At 42.5% G+C, this 15,352-nt stretch overlaps 1 long non-coding RNA gene across 4 annotated transcripts; it reads right to left on the bottom strand.

The window, feature by feature from the left end:
• Positions 1–1,844: 1,844 nt before the first annotated feature.
• On the bottom strand, positions 1,845–5,334 carry LOC124692859. 4 transcript variants are annotated; one of them, XR_006999742.1, is made up of 4 exons: positions 5,149–5,334; positions 4,937–5,038; positions 3,149–4,829; positions 1,845–3,051 (listed from the first exon to the last, which is right to left on the bottom strand). It is a non-coding gene; the product is annotated as an uncharacterized LOC124692859 (long non-coding RNA). The 4 variants fall into 4 exon arrangements; XR_006999740.1 differs by lacking the exon at positions 5,149–5,334 and having other exon boundaries at positions 3,149–4,298; positions 4,782–4,829; positions 4,937–5,142; XR_006999741.1 differs by lacking the exon at positions 5,149–5,334 and having other exon boundaries at positions 4,937–5,142.
• Between the last annotated feature and the right edge of the window lie 10,018 nt (positions 5,335–15,352).

Below are 15,352 nucleotides of genomic sequence, written 5' to 3'. Positions count from 1 at the left end.
AACAAGTAGTACCTATGGAATATTCCTTCATATAAACTCAATGAAAACATTAGTCCATAGGGGTTGTCATTAATTACCAAAACCACACATAGGGGCAATATACCCTTACACAATCATATAACTCTATGTTTCTTTCCTTAGATGCCTGCAATATGCCATGATTCAAATAATTGATGTAACATAATAATGTAAAAAAAAATCAACATCACTCCATCAAAGTAGAAACGCAACATGAATTTTGAAAGAACAAAACCGAAATGGCAAGAAAAGAGCAGTGAAATCAACCCTCAAAGAATAAAGCTCAACAGACCTTCTAGAACCGCTAAAATCCATTACTACAAAATTTAGACAACAGTCATCCATCGCTAAGTCAAGTTTAGTCCATAGTCCATTTGGTATACAATGGAAATACAAATTGTTGCACACATAAAAGAGGCCAAACCATAATTTTTCATTTATTACTGAACTGTTACATAAAACTGTAGTACACATAAAAGAGGGGAAACCATAATTTTTCATCTATTCTCCCTAAGGAGCCATCGACAAGACCTGTGGCTGGATTACTTGTCAGCTTCTTAGAAGGTTGGATCCATTTCTGAAATAGTTCAAATATCAAACAGAAGCAGTTATTATAGTGAGCCAGAGGGTAATGTTTCTTTGCTAATAAATCTTCTGGAGCGTAAAGACACGTGAGTTCAAACAAAAGTTGTTATTATAGTGAGCCAGAGGGAATGTTGTTTCGCTAATAAATCTTATGAAGCATAAAGACTTGTAAGCGGTCTCAACACTCTTATCTGACCAACCTTGGAATTCAGAGTTGATGCATCAGTAACAGTTCAGCTATGAGTAGGCTTCCGATGTAAAGCTAGGTTAGACAAAATCAAAGCTAAATAATAAAGTGTGCTGCCACCTCATCATAAGATACTAATTCTGGCACTAAAGAGATAATGTACAGTTACAAAAACTGTGGTGATATTTCAATTTGCATTAAGAATCTTATAAATGTTCAAACAAAAATTATGTAATGTGACTTACAAAGGCTTATCTCTGTTACCTAAAAATAGCTTTTACTCATCTGTTTTATGTTCAAACTTCAGCTCTTTAACCTCGTTATATCAAGCCCTCTATGATCAATTTACTTGTATTCAATGAGACCATGTATACCGAAAAAAAACTGAGATCGAGGCCATGGCATCTTTGATCTCCCCTACAGCCTGAATCAAATGCATGCACATTAGCCAAAATTGCATAACGTCCTTGTAACAACATTTCATAAGGGACAATCGGGACAAGAAAGTAGTAAGGCCCTAACAAAAACAGATGCAGCAAACTCATATTTTTACCATTTCCATTAAACATTGTAGAAAATATCATTATATACTATGTATCCAAGTCTATTTTGATACAACTGCAACAACCAAACATTTGTTGCAAAGTTCTTTATCATGCGGACCGGCAGCTCAGTAGCAACCTTGATTGTTAATGGAGCAAAAATGTTGCATCAGTTCAGGTGAATCTGACACTTTCTAAACCTCGAGATGTGATATTTGCAAACAACGCTTCAATAAAAATTGCATACTTAGTACCATACTACTAACCTTGAGAAGGTTTTTAGAAGCGCCTAGTTCGCCCATGCCGTAGCCCCTGACAGAGTGAGGCCCTCCAAGCGCGAACGCCTCATAGCTAGGCAGATCTTGTACACATCATATGTAGCGACCGTGGGCGATGAGACTGGCCGGCGGTGGTTTGCCGGCACCATTCTTTTGCTTGTTTAGATTCACGAACTTGAATCACGACATATTGCAAGCATCTACGGAAAGAAACATAGAGTTATATACGATCCCTTAAAAAAATCACCAAAGCAACTTTGGCTGTGTTTCATTAAATGAGCAAACAAACAACAAAATGTTATTTACAATGTTAAGAGGGGCAGTGAACAAATCTGACCCAAATTTCAAGAATTTAACATCCATCATGCTGAATATAATAGCATCTAATCTGCCTCTCTAATCACATTGGAGATGGCAAAGGCCCGCATGTCACCATTTTTTTCCTAGTCCACCATATGCTCGAAAACGTGCCGAACAGAGGTGCAGCATGGTCCAAAGAAGCAGCCATTACGCTCCTTACATATCATCCAAACAGTGAGTATTGTGGCTGCCGTACAAGGAGCCATGCAATGTGATTAGGAGGGTAATGCAACGAGCTCCCAGGGCATTCGCCACCATGGTCCACAACTGAACTGCAAAGCAACATGAGGTTAGATATGGGCGGCCCATTCAGGAGCATTGGAGCACAATAGGCAGCAAGGGTTATGCTGGATGCACCACCAGGCAGGTGAGGAAATCGCGGTAGCCCTCGTCGTCGACCAGCATGAGGCGCTGAGTGTGCTGCCAAAGCTAGCTGAGGTTGTAGAGAACCGGCATAGGTGCATTAGCCTCTGAAATACCGAAGTCATAAGTTGCCGGTGCTAGCCTCACACACTGGAAGATTTCGACCGGTGGAATGGCTCCAGAGCACAAGCCAAAGGTCTTAAGGCAGGCGCCCATCAATCTAGTGGGTGTCCCAGAAGTCAGCACGTCACCCATCACCGATTGCGACAATCCTCGAAGCCTGGAACAGACCGTCCACTCCAGGGTCAGCTGCAGTGCTAGGCTGTGTCATGGCTTGGCATAGTAGAGCACATCCATCTTAGCATCTAGGCTGCAGCCTTCATTAGATAGACATTTGGATAGTCACCAAAGTGAATTCTGGTAGGAGGATGCATGTTAGAAATGTAAGCAACCAATGTTGATACTTGCATCGCATTTAAGTAACTCCGGGCATCTGAAAACCATCCAAGAGTCCATTCATCGAATATAAACGATTCACCCGGGAAATACTCCATCCAATCGTGTTTAATTGATGCCGGACAGTGCCTATTGTAGTACTTCGATAGCTACACTCCACATCCATTAAACATATTGGAGGTAGTAGAAGCTTCCCTTGCCAATCTTTCAGCCTATTTAACAAGGCAGTAAATGTCATATCCAGATAACTTGTTGACTACATCTGAAATTTAGAACAGGTTATAATATCATATTAACAGGCCCGAGGTGAAAAAAAGATAATAACAGGTCAAAGGTACAATCAAGTAAGAGATATGCACCTTTCAGAGAATAAACACCATGCTACTGGGTGGGTTGCTTGAACCTTTTTGCATCACTGCTATGTATTTGTGCATACATGGTGCTACGAACCAGAAAGAATTTATCAGTTTTACCCCCTCTCACTGTTAGCATGTGAACGTATAGACATGACAAACACTATAAAGAGTCCCATAAGACATGACCTACATCAGAGTGATGAAGTAAAAGTTCAGAAGTTATATTGCATTCCATTGCTGAGAATGAAAAAAATACCGCTTTCCTAGATTCATCAAGTTTTAAGTTTTGAAAGAGAGAAAAATAAACAATAGACCATGCATATCATTATAATGTGCTACTGAAGCCAGTGAACTTAGGTACCTATGGAAGATCACAAGCCAACGCAAATGGATATAATAATGATGGTCCGCATGTTGTATAATAGAGTACAAAAGCAGAAACCATCAGATAGTGTTCAAGGAAAGTCAATTTAGAAACAATACAAAAAGAACTAATATTATCTGCATATTGGATTGAATTATACTGCAGAAGTGTAAAGGATAGAACAATATATCAGTATTTCTTCAGAATAAATATGTTGCAAAATTACCAGCTCGTGATATAAAATAATGAGGGGGCTCGCCATGTGCCGTCCTAATACCCCAAAGAACAGGTTCCAACTGAACCTGAGGAAGTAAATCAAAGACCAGGATCATCACTGAATGATCTGGTACAGGTACAGCTTCTACTAAAAACATAGATACAGTAAAAATGATTCTTGTTTAGGTGCAAAAGAGAAGGCCATCGTATATGCAGGCACACAAGGACTTATTTCCCTAACTCCAGGAACAGATCATGAACAAAACCAGAGAAGAATGAATGAATAATTTAACCTGTAGATCCATGAACAGAGAAAAGCAGGCAGGCAAACTCAGAGGCAGATTGAATATCTGAGGTGTGAGATGAACTCACGAACATCTGCCGGGCATGTTTCATTTTGCCACCATGCATGCAACCTGATGAGATGAGATACAGAATTTCAAAGAAATATTTTCCTTGCAGTATTTTTGAATGTGGGATAAAAGGATCAATGAAAACTACCTTCAGCACCCATGAACATCAATGCTCTCGTTGTGGCTGCTTGTGTAAGAATCTTTTAGACAGCCAAAGATCCTAAAGTATATATATACAAATATAAATAAATGTTAAAGAGGTAAAATGACCCTAGTAAATTGCGGAAGAAGTGATAAAACCCGTAGATTTAAACGAACCCATTAAAGTGCCCATTTACAATTCTTAAATAGAAATAAATTTGAGTACTTCCCTCTACAAGGTTCTAATATAACTAATCCTAAGCTCTGAAGTTCATATACCAACTTACATATACAATAAATTAGTCACTATCTAACATAGTATGACAAAGATTTACATCAACTGGGGCGATCAGAAACTCCAAAACTCTTTCGCATATTAGACAAGAGCACCTACGCTGAGAGAAGTCAGACAATGGTAGATTGTGAAACAAAAAAACCCTTCAATTTTAAGATACATGGAAAATAAAGAGCAAGCAATCCAACAACAATATATCCAATAGGGAAAAACTACAATCTCCCTCTCGCATTGTGCAAGCAAAACATTTAAGATCAAGAGACATACGAAAGCAAGATCTTATATCCCCACGGCATTCAGTGAATATTCGCCTCTCTGCAGTTTATAAACAAAAGTAGAGTCACGCTGTGCTCAATTTAGCAGTAGTGTCTTGCAGCCAGAACAGCTTATTATATTTTACTGTGCAAAGTTAGGTCGATTACCTCAAGCATGGCTCTGTTCCAGTGCTACCCCAAATGTGTAGGCGTTCCTGGATAAAGTAGATTCTTACTTTTGCCATAAAAACCGATCATCTAGACAAACGTCTAATTAAGAAGAATGTATAAACATGGAAATATTAGCCAACAGAATTGAATTATCCCTAATTCTCAGTGCAAAATATACAGCAGCAAGGTAGAGAAGCATACTTACATACCAGTTGTAGTCCACGGGAGGATCTTGAGCATGGGAGCATTTCCTGGCAAACGGAGCCACGGGTCGCACCACGGAGCGGCTGTCGAGGATTCGAGGCGGTTGTCCATACATATGGAGGCAGGATCTTGGCGAAGAGGCCGCCGACGCGCGGCCGGTTGTAGAGACAGGCTTTTCCGCGCCGCCGCCGAGATCTGCCCCAGCGGTGGCCGCTCCGCCAGTGGAGACCTCACGGCTATCAGCACCCACGAGCGGCGGCGTTGGTTCCATGTAGGGCCGCCTCGGCTACCCACGCTGATCAGCGACAACATCGTGGGCGAAGCAAACGATGTTCGCCGTTCTCCGCAGCCACACAGGAGCCAGCCGTTTCTCCGCCGACGGATGCCCGCTCGTCGTGCTACTCTCGGTAGCCGCCGCCAGAGGACCAGAGAGAAAATAGGGTTTGGAAGGAGAGAGTGTGGGCAGAGAAAGGAAAAGGTTCGGCCGGGCCTTTTTTCCACTCGTTCGGCGCAGTACAGGTGCAGTACAAAATCCACGGCAGTACACCTGAGTTTCCAAAAAAAAAAAATCGCCCAACTCCAGCGCACCACGAGGCCATCGTGGATAGCTCCAGAAGGCTCCCTGGTACCACGCACTTGCTTGTTCTCAATTGGAGAGGTAGGAGCATTTATAGGTCCTCAAACTGAAAAGGCTTGAGGAAATCCGGTGGGAGGAGGAGACATTGAACATTATGATGGACAAAGAGCAGTATTTTGCCTACATTGACGATGATAAATATTCACTGTTGCATTACATAACTATGCTCATCTACGGTGCTTGTATTATGGGTCTTAAAATATCCATACATGAGTGCAGGATGTACACTCATTATTTCTGGCAGAAAGTATCACTTTGGTATGTTTAGTTGCTGTCAAATATGTTCACTAGTTCAAAAAATGCATTTGGTCCATCTCATTCTTTCTCCCGAGAGGGCCATTTAGCTGAGATCAATAGTCAAAGAGCCCATCCGGCTGGTAACTGGAATTTCTGGATCAGAACAGTAGTGGATCTTGTCTGGAAAAAAAATCAAGAATCAGGATGTGCTCTTCTTTTAGAGTTTGAGGCTTCTACCCCCACGCAGCAGCGACTGTCTGGTTACCAGATAGCAGGTGCAAATGCAATCGTCAATCGCCTCGTACATATTGCTGAATCTCTACGCCCAAAACTTTGAACCTCCCTTTGTTCATGCAATTTTTGTTTTTTCACCGGCACTTCCAGTCACAACGGTCTTTTCCATGGTCAGCAGAGGTTTTCTTCCATCTCCTACGTCAGCAATAAATATTGTTGTTTTTTTTGACATGTTTGATAAATATTGTTGAGGGGGACAAGAACGCCAATTATCTACAAGAAGTAATCTTGTTGCAATCGCTTGTGAGCCATTTGCCGCTCTGCTCGGACTGCTGATGGGCCCCACGCACGCGTCAAGCCCCTCTCAATCCTCTCTCTCTCGACAGGCACACGAGACACGTAAAAAAAACAGGCACACGAGACTAGCTCGGTCCGATGCGCTCGCCGCCGCCTCGATTCCGGCCGTCGCCGGCCATATCCGCCTCCGCTGCTTGCCGGAGAGGCTCCGCCCCGGTCTCCTCCTCCGTTTCCCCTACACCACGAAGCATGCCCGCGTCCGCACGCGCAACCGCGCGAAACCCTAGCTCCCGCTTCGGTCTCGGTCGCCGGCTTGGTTCCGGCGCCGCCGCGCCTTGGGCTGCTCTACCCTATAGCCTGCGCCTCATCTCCGACCTCCCGAGCTCCTGCTCTGCTACATCGACGCCGACAACCACCTCCTGGTTCCCCGCGTCGACCTCGCCTTCTGGCAGGACCCCTGCCGCTGGACGACCACCTCCGACCCTCCGCCCTCATGTGTTGCAAGCCGCTTCGCGACACCATGCCTAGCCGCCACCTCCTGACCCGGCTCCTCTGCCCCGCCGCCCCGAGTCCTGCTGATTGATCCTCCTCCTCGGCGGTGCGTGGCTGCAGGACGACACCTTGGCACTGGATGCGGTTCCTCTCAAGTCTAACTAGGTAATTTCTTGTTTTAGCATTTTAGGAAGAGAAGATGAACTCCTGCCTAATTGGCTGATTGAGACATTGAGTGATTGTGGTATGCTTTAATAGCTGTTTTAACCAATTTCACGTTGTATGAATAGAAGATGAAGAAGAAATATCAGTCCTCAATCTGAAGAAACTCCTCAAACTGGAGAATTCTTTTGAAACGCAACCTCAAACTGAATAATGTACTCAAACTGAAGATGTTGCCCAAACTAAATCAACTCCCCAAACTTAGCCTTCAATCTGAACAAATGCTGATCTTCTACTGTTGGCGAGGTCATCATAGGCTAACTAAACCACTAATTTGGAGGTATCATTTGCATCCCAATAGTACTATTTATTTATAGTTTTAGTCATCTCTTATGTACAGTCCTGAACCATCAACAATGGATTTTAAATATATATTCATATTTGCTATTGTACCAAATTTTATATGTCATTACAAGAGTATTTTTGTATTTTTTTTGCGCTTAATTTTTTCCCCGGCCTTGCTCCAATCCTGGCTCCGCCACTGCCTTCTGGCGCTGTGCTGCTGCCGCCGCCATGAGCTAGCTGTGGCCTCCTGCACCATGGTGCGGTTGTAGGCTGTGGCTGGCCCACGCCTCTGCGACTACCATGATTACCAACTCGACTACAACCACGACCGTGCCTCCGGTTTGGTAGGTTCAGGTATGGTCTGGTTCTCCCCATCCCTCTCTTGTGTGTACTATGATTTGGTCAATTGGTCAGTGTTGGTGTGGTTGTGTGTTGATGTATATCTCTGTAATGAAATATTAATCCCAAACCAATTAAGTTCAAAAGCTTTTTGCGCAATAGAAAAATTAAGTTCCAAAAATTCTCAGCAGCTTGCAGACCATCTAGATCTGCCTTTAGCCCCCTACGATGTGCACATTGGTATATAGTGATATGTAATGGCTCTACAACCTTGTGTTACTTGTGATGATGACTGAATATTTTATCTTTTTCTTCTTCTGCTTCAGTGTAGGGAATATGCTGCAGACTAGAAGAGTTGGCGACAATGATCTCAGAGAAAGCTCCCAAAAGAACAGAAGGATCGACACTGGCAGAGGAGAGACTCTTGATTTGATAATTGCAGGTTTGTCGACAATTCATTTTTCTGTACATGTTTCATTACAACTCTTTTGTTGCACTAACAGCTGTGTTCCATCATGTTTTTTTTAACTAGGCAACCCATATCGGGATGTCAATTCAGAAGAACTGATTGGCAACTTCAGAGACTGGCGCCAAAGTGTCTGGAGCGAGCTCAGCAAAGAAGTTACTTCAAAATTTTCTAGAAGTGTTGTCTCCCTTGCATTGTCTGATGATGACATTGTTGTCCTACTCTAGCATTCTTAGTTTTCATTATTTTACTTTATTTTAATTCAAAGCTGTGCTGGTTATAGATGATTCAAAGTACTGTGCTGTCCTACTCTATTTTGCCTCCAATAGTTCCTCATTAAGCTTGTAATGTTCTAGGATTTCCTATAATGGTATTAAAGTTAAGTCAATTCCATGAATCATCTTCCTTATTGAACTTTTTAGTTGTCAGGTTTTGGTGTAACACATTGTTCTTAGCAGGGAGGGAGGCAACCACTGAAAGCTTTCCTCCTAACTGGTTCTTTAGTTTCTCACTCTTATGATATAAGCACTAGATTCCCACAATAGTATCTCTACTGATGGTAAATAAAAGATTCAATCATATGTACCTACAGCTTTATCTTATTTCCTGTTTGCACACTGATATATTGGATTGTTGATGTGGGAACCTATTCTGTGAAATCCTTCTCCCTGTTACTTCATGTATTTGTATAAGTTCACTGAGGCTAAGTTGCGTAATTGATAGTGTGGCACATCTATTTAGTTTATAGCCTACTATACTATTTGGTCAGAAAAGCTAATTTCCATTTTGTTGGAGGAATGTCCAATGATATAAATAAAGTTTAGCCACATATTAACTATTTTTGTAAGACTTGCGTAGTTAATTGTCTCATGGTTAATAGTCCAGTATTGCTTCCTTCAATTCGTTTCCTTTATATATGGCTGAAGGAAGATAGGACATAAAACATCCATCTATTGAGATTTTGTTCTTATAGGCAGCATGGGAAATTTTGTTATAAGGTAGACGTCGGTAAAAAACACACACTTCATGCTACAGACACAAAAAGCGTTTCTAAGCTGGAGAGAAAATATAGGTTTTACAGAGAAAAAAATGCAAATTTTTCACTTTCAAATTGATCTGTTAAAACCATAGTTGTTGTGGTACTCAGATGACACAGTTGTCCAGGTTGAATGGATACCCCAAAAAAATTATGCATGTGATACGATTTCACAGAAGGTAGTACTTGGTTTGTCACGAGCTTAGAGCATCAGTATACTAAATTTGCGAGCCTTCCAGTTTGAGCTCTTGTAGGCTGAACATATCTGCCTTTTTTCTACTGCATGTTTCTCGGTCAGGGTTTTGTACTTCACAGGATGGAACAAGATGAGGCACATATTTTTGTTATCAAAGAGAAAGATTGCAAATACTGCATACATATAAGATGAGACAAGTATCAGGTTCTCATATGCCTTAATCTTTATTGTTACGTTGTGTGATCCAATTATGGTCTTTTCCACTTTGGCATTATCTTTTTTGTGAAATTTAATCTATTAATAGATGTTCAGTTCATTGCATAAATTCCCTACTTAATTTTTACCTCCTTTTATACATGCTTGGTTGCTGCAGAACCATAAAATGGAAGTGTGCAAATTTTCTGTAGTTTAGTCATTTATTATACATATAGATGCCTCCAGGGTGTTTTTGCTACCTGAAGTTCCTTCATAGGTTCCAAGATATATCTTCTATTTGTTCAGAATCACACCTTTTCCTTTTGCATGTTTTGTTGACGGAATTGGTATTGCTGCTAACAGTTCTCTTCGAAGTACTATAAGAAGTTGAAAGTTCCGCCTCTTTATCGTTGAGCCTAACAAGTAATTAAATGTCCTAAATTAGCAGGCGATGAGTAATAGCTAAGAGGTTCAGATTTGATTTAAATTTATCTTCCTGGACTAATTTATTCCTTTCAGCTACATAAGTTGATATGGTTTAGTTGGGAGTTGCACACGGGGTGACTATTTTATAGCTTTTCAGTTTACATTATGTCATCTATTTATATCCATTTCTAAACTAGATAAATAAGCCTTTTCATTTTTCACTTCCAACATTGTTACAGAACACACGAGGTCTTTTTAGAACACACGGAATGTCTTTTTGGGGCACGCAATTAGGACATGGGAATGTACCTAGAAACTGAACTTATTCATACAATGAGACTGAACCTCCACGCAAGATTAGTATCATTGTTGATTTCATTGCCAGATCCTTCTCAAAGTAGATAAATAAACCTTTGCATTTTTCACTTTCAACGTAACTGCAAATTTCAATGAGTGCAAGCATCAATTTAGTAGCAGTCGAACAAGATTACCGGTGATCTCAGTAAGTTAGAAGCATGTTGATCTGTTTGTTTCTCACGTGTAAAATATCGGCGATCCAGCTGAAAAATAGACAAAATCAAAATTCCTTTCCATCTAGCACGGACTCTAACCTATGTCTGTTCTTGCAGGTATCAATCCGTGCACATCTCGAGGCAAAACATACTCCAACAGGTGTGCACGGTTCTGCAGCTACCTATATACATAGGCAGAGAAGAACCATGCCAGGCCCAAGGGTTTATAAAGGTGGCCTTTCTCGGGAAGATAGTTTCGGATATCCAGAAACGACGATGTTACATGGCAAAAACTGCCCCCAGCTACTACAATGCAATCAAAACTGCAGCAAAGCAGGTGCTCTACAAAGACTTCTTAGAGGTGTCAAAAAACATGCCAGGAAGTTGTGTGCCAGGTATGGCAGATCTGAAGGATACCCTGCACATCATATGCTCTCAGTATAGTGAGTTCTTAGTTCTGCCAGCGTGGAAAATCAACAAGCAAACTCTATTGTGACCCCGGATAGAATATTTCTCCCTGGCTATCAAGCAATTGCTGCACCACAAGGAAGTGACTGCGAAGCTACCACTCCAGAAGGTATGATAGTATAGAATGAGAGTCAGCTTCTAAATATCGATTCATTTACATGTTGCTTTGGCCACTAAGTCTTCGTTTCATAATTGTGGCTATTTTTCCATATAAAATCGGAGGTTCTGAAGATTAGACATCCCATCAGCACATGCTGCAATAGGAAACACACAAAGGTACCCTATCAAAGCGAAAGGCCAGGTCACGTCTGATCAAGTTTTGCGATGCATCTAACTAAGACTATCTCTGTAGGATATTTAGTTAGTTACCAATTCACCATGTAGGTGCCTCAAAATACAATGGAGTGTTTTGTTATAAGCTAAAAGACCTGCGCATGCCCTCTCAGTTTGTCCTATTGTGTTCTATCTCAGTTATGGCTCAATCTGCCAGATATTTGTGTATACATCCAGGTCGTATTATGTTCCACTGAATAACGTGCTATCAGATTGGCCAGCACTGCACCAATTATTGTTGTTGTCAAGTCTGTGTTGTTCATCGCATTTGCACGCACAAAAACTTTGTTTCCTCTATTAGTGGCCACCAAATTCTTGCTTTCCTCCCTTTGTTCACCCGGGAATATTAGATTATCCAATATCCATTATCTATCTATACCTAATAATAAAGAAAATAGAGGCTTCTTGTTGGTCCGTCTGTTGTTGTCCCTGATTTTCTTTAGAATTACGTGTATTGCCACCGCAAAGTAAACAAAACGTTTGGTCCATCGCTGTCAACCGTGTCCTGCTCTAATACCCCTTTCGTATCGCACCGTTTAAGGACTCCATCGGGCCGCCATCACGCACTATAAAGATACGGGCAAGGTGGCCTAGGGTGTTAGAGACGAGAGAGAAGCAAATATGACGCGATTTTGTTTCGACTCCAGGATGCGAGAGAGAGGAAGAGACAGATAGGTCGAACTCTGCCGACAGAAAATTCCGTCCACGGAAAAGAAGAGAAATTCACCAACCAAAGAGATGAGAATCAGAGGTGGTCGCCATGATCGTTGTCTTCGACACTCGACAGAGAGAAAACAACGCGGATCGTCCGGACAGGAACTCGCCAATGGCCGCAGCAGCCAGCGACGAGGCCGATGAGCAAGGACGATGGCCGTCGTTGAGGCCCATCACCAACGCACAGAGAAAAAACTGCGCCACGAGCGGCCGGGAGTTGCCGATGGCCATGATTCAGCCGCCGGCAATGACGCCGATGAGCCACACAAACCAGGGCGTCGTTGAGGCCCAGCACCAACGTACATAGAAAAAAACACGGGGAGAAATCGCCGACGGCCATTATACTGCCACCGCCGGCGACGAGGCCGGCGAGCCACGGACATCAGTGCGATGTTGAGGCCCAACACCAACGCTCGGAGCAACTGCGCCCTGCCAAACAGCAGCCCTTCTTGAAGATTCTGAAGGTAGGCACTAGGCACCGGTCTTTTTCCTCTGTGGGGCTCGTGCCCTTGGCCGTGAAGTTATATACAACCGTGCCCAGTGCGGAGGAGGCATCTTGAGCTGCTGCACGTGAAGTTATATACTCCGTAGCACGGTTTCAGCTTGAGGGTGGGGTGGCTACGCTAGGGACGGATTGGATCAGCTTGAAGGTAATCTGAAAAGCCGAAGGTATGCTCTCGCCAAGGAACGAAGCCGTGTGCGCACTTGCCTGGATCGATGTGGGGTTGCTGGCCAGAGCTACAAGAGTGCGTCAGTGTACTCACGCAGCTGGCCTTTGATGGAGCAAGCTGAAGGCTTGCTGCTACCTGCTAAATGTGTTATGGAAAGAAATTTGACCGAAGATAGCTAGCTGAGGTTGATTGTGTGATTACAAAATTATTACTAACTTTCATCAATTCTAGATCGTGGTTAATTTGCTTTTATTCATTTGTTTTAAATTTATGTCAATATGTAATGTACAAATTTTAGGGCAGTTACTTGATTTTTGTTGCAAACAAATAAAGAATCAATTCTAACTAATATACTCCGAGGAGTAATGATATTCAGATTTTATACCACGCGAACGTTTCATTTTTCGCTCCGCGGCGCAACAAGATCTAGGCCACTGATTTTGGAACCGTCGGTTCGAGATGGTGACTTCCAAATATTTCGAAGAAGACAAAATAAAAGAAAAGTTATTCGTCGTGGACTTCGTTGTCATCTTCATCGAAAGGTTGTAGCGAGGGTCTCCAACGACTACATGTGGAGGTCACGTAGTAAGTGCTACACATACTTAATCAGCCGACAGAAGATGGAGGTGGTTACGAGATCGATGTCATGGTGGAAGCACTTAAGACGTTGTTATATCCACATGGCAGATGATTGTCATCCAGTGCAACGCACGGGCTTGTTTCTTAGTCTATACCTAATAATAAAAGGAGAAGTGTTTTCGCGGTTTGGTCCGTATTGTTTCCGTCGTCCGTCATGTGTTTTTGGTTTCGTACGTCTCCTCCTTCAATCTTCCATCGCAGACACCGTGTCCTGCTCAAATACTCCCTCCGTGTGGGTATGGTACAAGGACTCGATCGTGTTGCCATCGCCTACTATAAATATACGAGTGGCAGGCCCCCACGCCGCAATACCGATCGCTGTATCCAAATCCCCTACAAGGTTCTAGCGCACCGCGGGCGCCGAACCCTGCCTTGGCTGCCGGCACGGCGTCATCGAAGAACGCGGACATGGCAGACCTCAAGTCCCAGATGTTCTCTGCGCTCGCCAAGCTTTCCGGCCGATCCATGCAACAGGGTGTCGAGGAACCAAATCGCTTCTATTCTCAATCGAAGCTGCGACGGACCCCTACGACCACGGAGCCCAAACCGTGGCCTCAGAAACAATACGATCTGGGTGACGACGGGACGAATAAACCCGGTCAGCGAACACAGTGGATCCAGTAAGACGAGCTCCTTCCTCTGGTCGCTCGTGATCCTCTGCCCGCAGCCGACTCTGCCTACGTCGTCGTCCAATCCAAGTCCGCGTAGGATCAGCACTAGGAGCCTAGGAGGCCCACACCAGAAATCCTGCGAGCTGGTGGACGTGTTCCCTCTGTTAATCGTCCTCTCTACTGAATGTCTTGAAGATTTCTTTGAGACAAGCAGCATCTATATTATTTGTATTCAAACTGCTCGTGTCAAGTGAAGGAACAATTGTATATTCAGATCTGGCTACGACTTTGCGTTTTCACATGCCCTAATAGTAGTGTAAAGTTGTGTCTGTACATACATATGCTGAACTCAGTTCTGTGACAGAGTCAAGAGGTAAACGGTACTGCAGATTACTTAGCTCAACGTAGGAGGAAGAAATCGACGGGTTCGTGCCCGTCGCTGGGAGCTCTGCTGAGTGCCTCTGGCAGTTGAGGATGAGGATTGTTATTGGAGATTGACCATCTCTTTCCCGGGAGTTCTTTAATAGCCAAGGGAGTAGAGCAGTCCTCGAGTGAGCTACCCAAAACTATGTGGCTTGGCAATTTTTTGTGTTTGCTATCTTTGCCTATTTTGGAGAAACTACGAATGCAGGGATGCCGAGTTACATTTCAAAAATATTAAATGAGTCAAATTTTATTATTTGTATGTAACCTAAAATATAAATACTTTTACATTGAAATTCTAAACCATTGTAAAATACAGAGTGTCATTTAAAGACTAGACCATATTATAACTTTTGTAGTAAAAATCATATATGTTACTGAAATATACAGAGTGTCATTTAAAGACTACACCATATTAATACAAACCGAGTGCAATTTATCTAGAGAATTATATAAGTGGACATATAAAGAGATATTTTTGGCTGCACATACTATGTTGGAGGAGAAGATGGGAGAAAAGCCAAAGTAAAGCCACGTTGCTCGGCTTATTAGATTGTCATGCGAAATTTAAGCTGTACTCATGTTTTCAGTACTAAATTTTGGAACCGTTGCAATTTTTTATGTTTCTACTAACTGTAAATTCGTTTGAATATCTTAATAAAATTTAAGAATGAGGCTCACAATTATTACCAGTCTACAGTATTACAAGTTAGTGCAGTGAGCCTCTTGCTATATAATATTAGTGTCAATACAGATTGTCTTTTTGAAGTGTTTCG

Source organism: Lolium rigidum, chromosome 2 (assembly GCF_022539505.1).
Source record: "Lolium rigidum isolate FL_2022 chromosome 2, APGP_CSIRO_Lrig_0.1, whole genome shotgun sequence".
Classification (NCBI taxonomy): Eukaryota; Viridiplantae; Streptophyta; class Magnoliopsida; order Poales; family Poaceae; genus Lolium; species Lolium rigidum.
The sequence above is the reverse complement of the archived record's forward strand: the minus strand, read 5'-3'. Positions and strand labels throughout refer to the sequence as shown.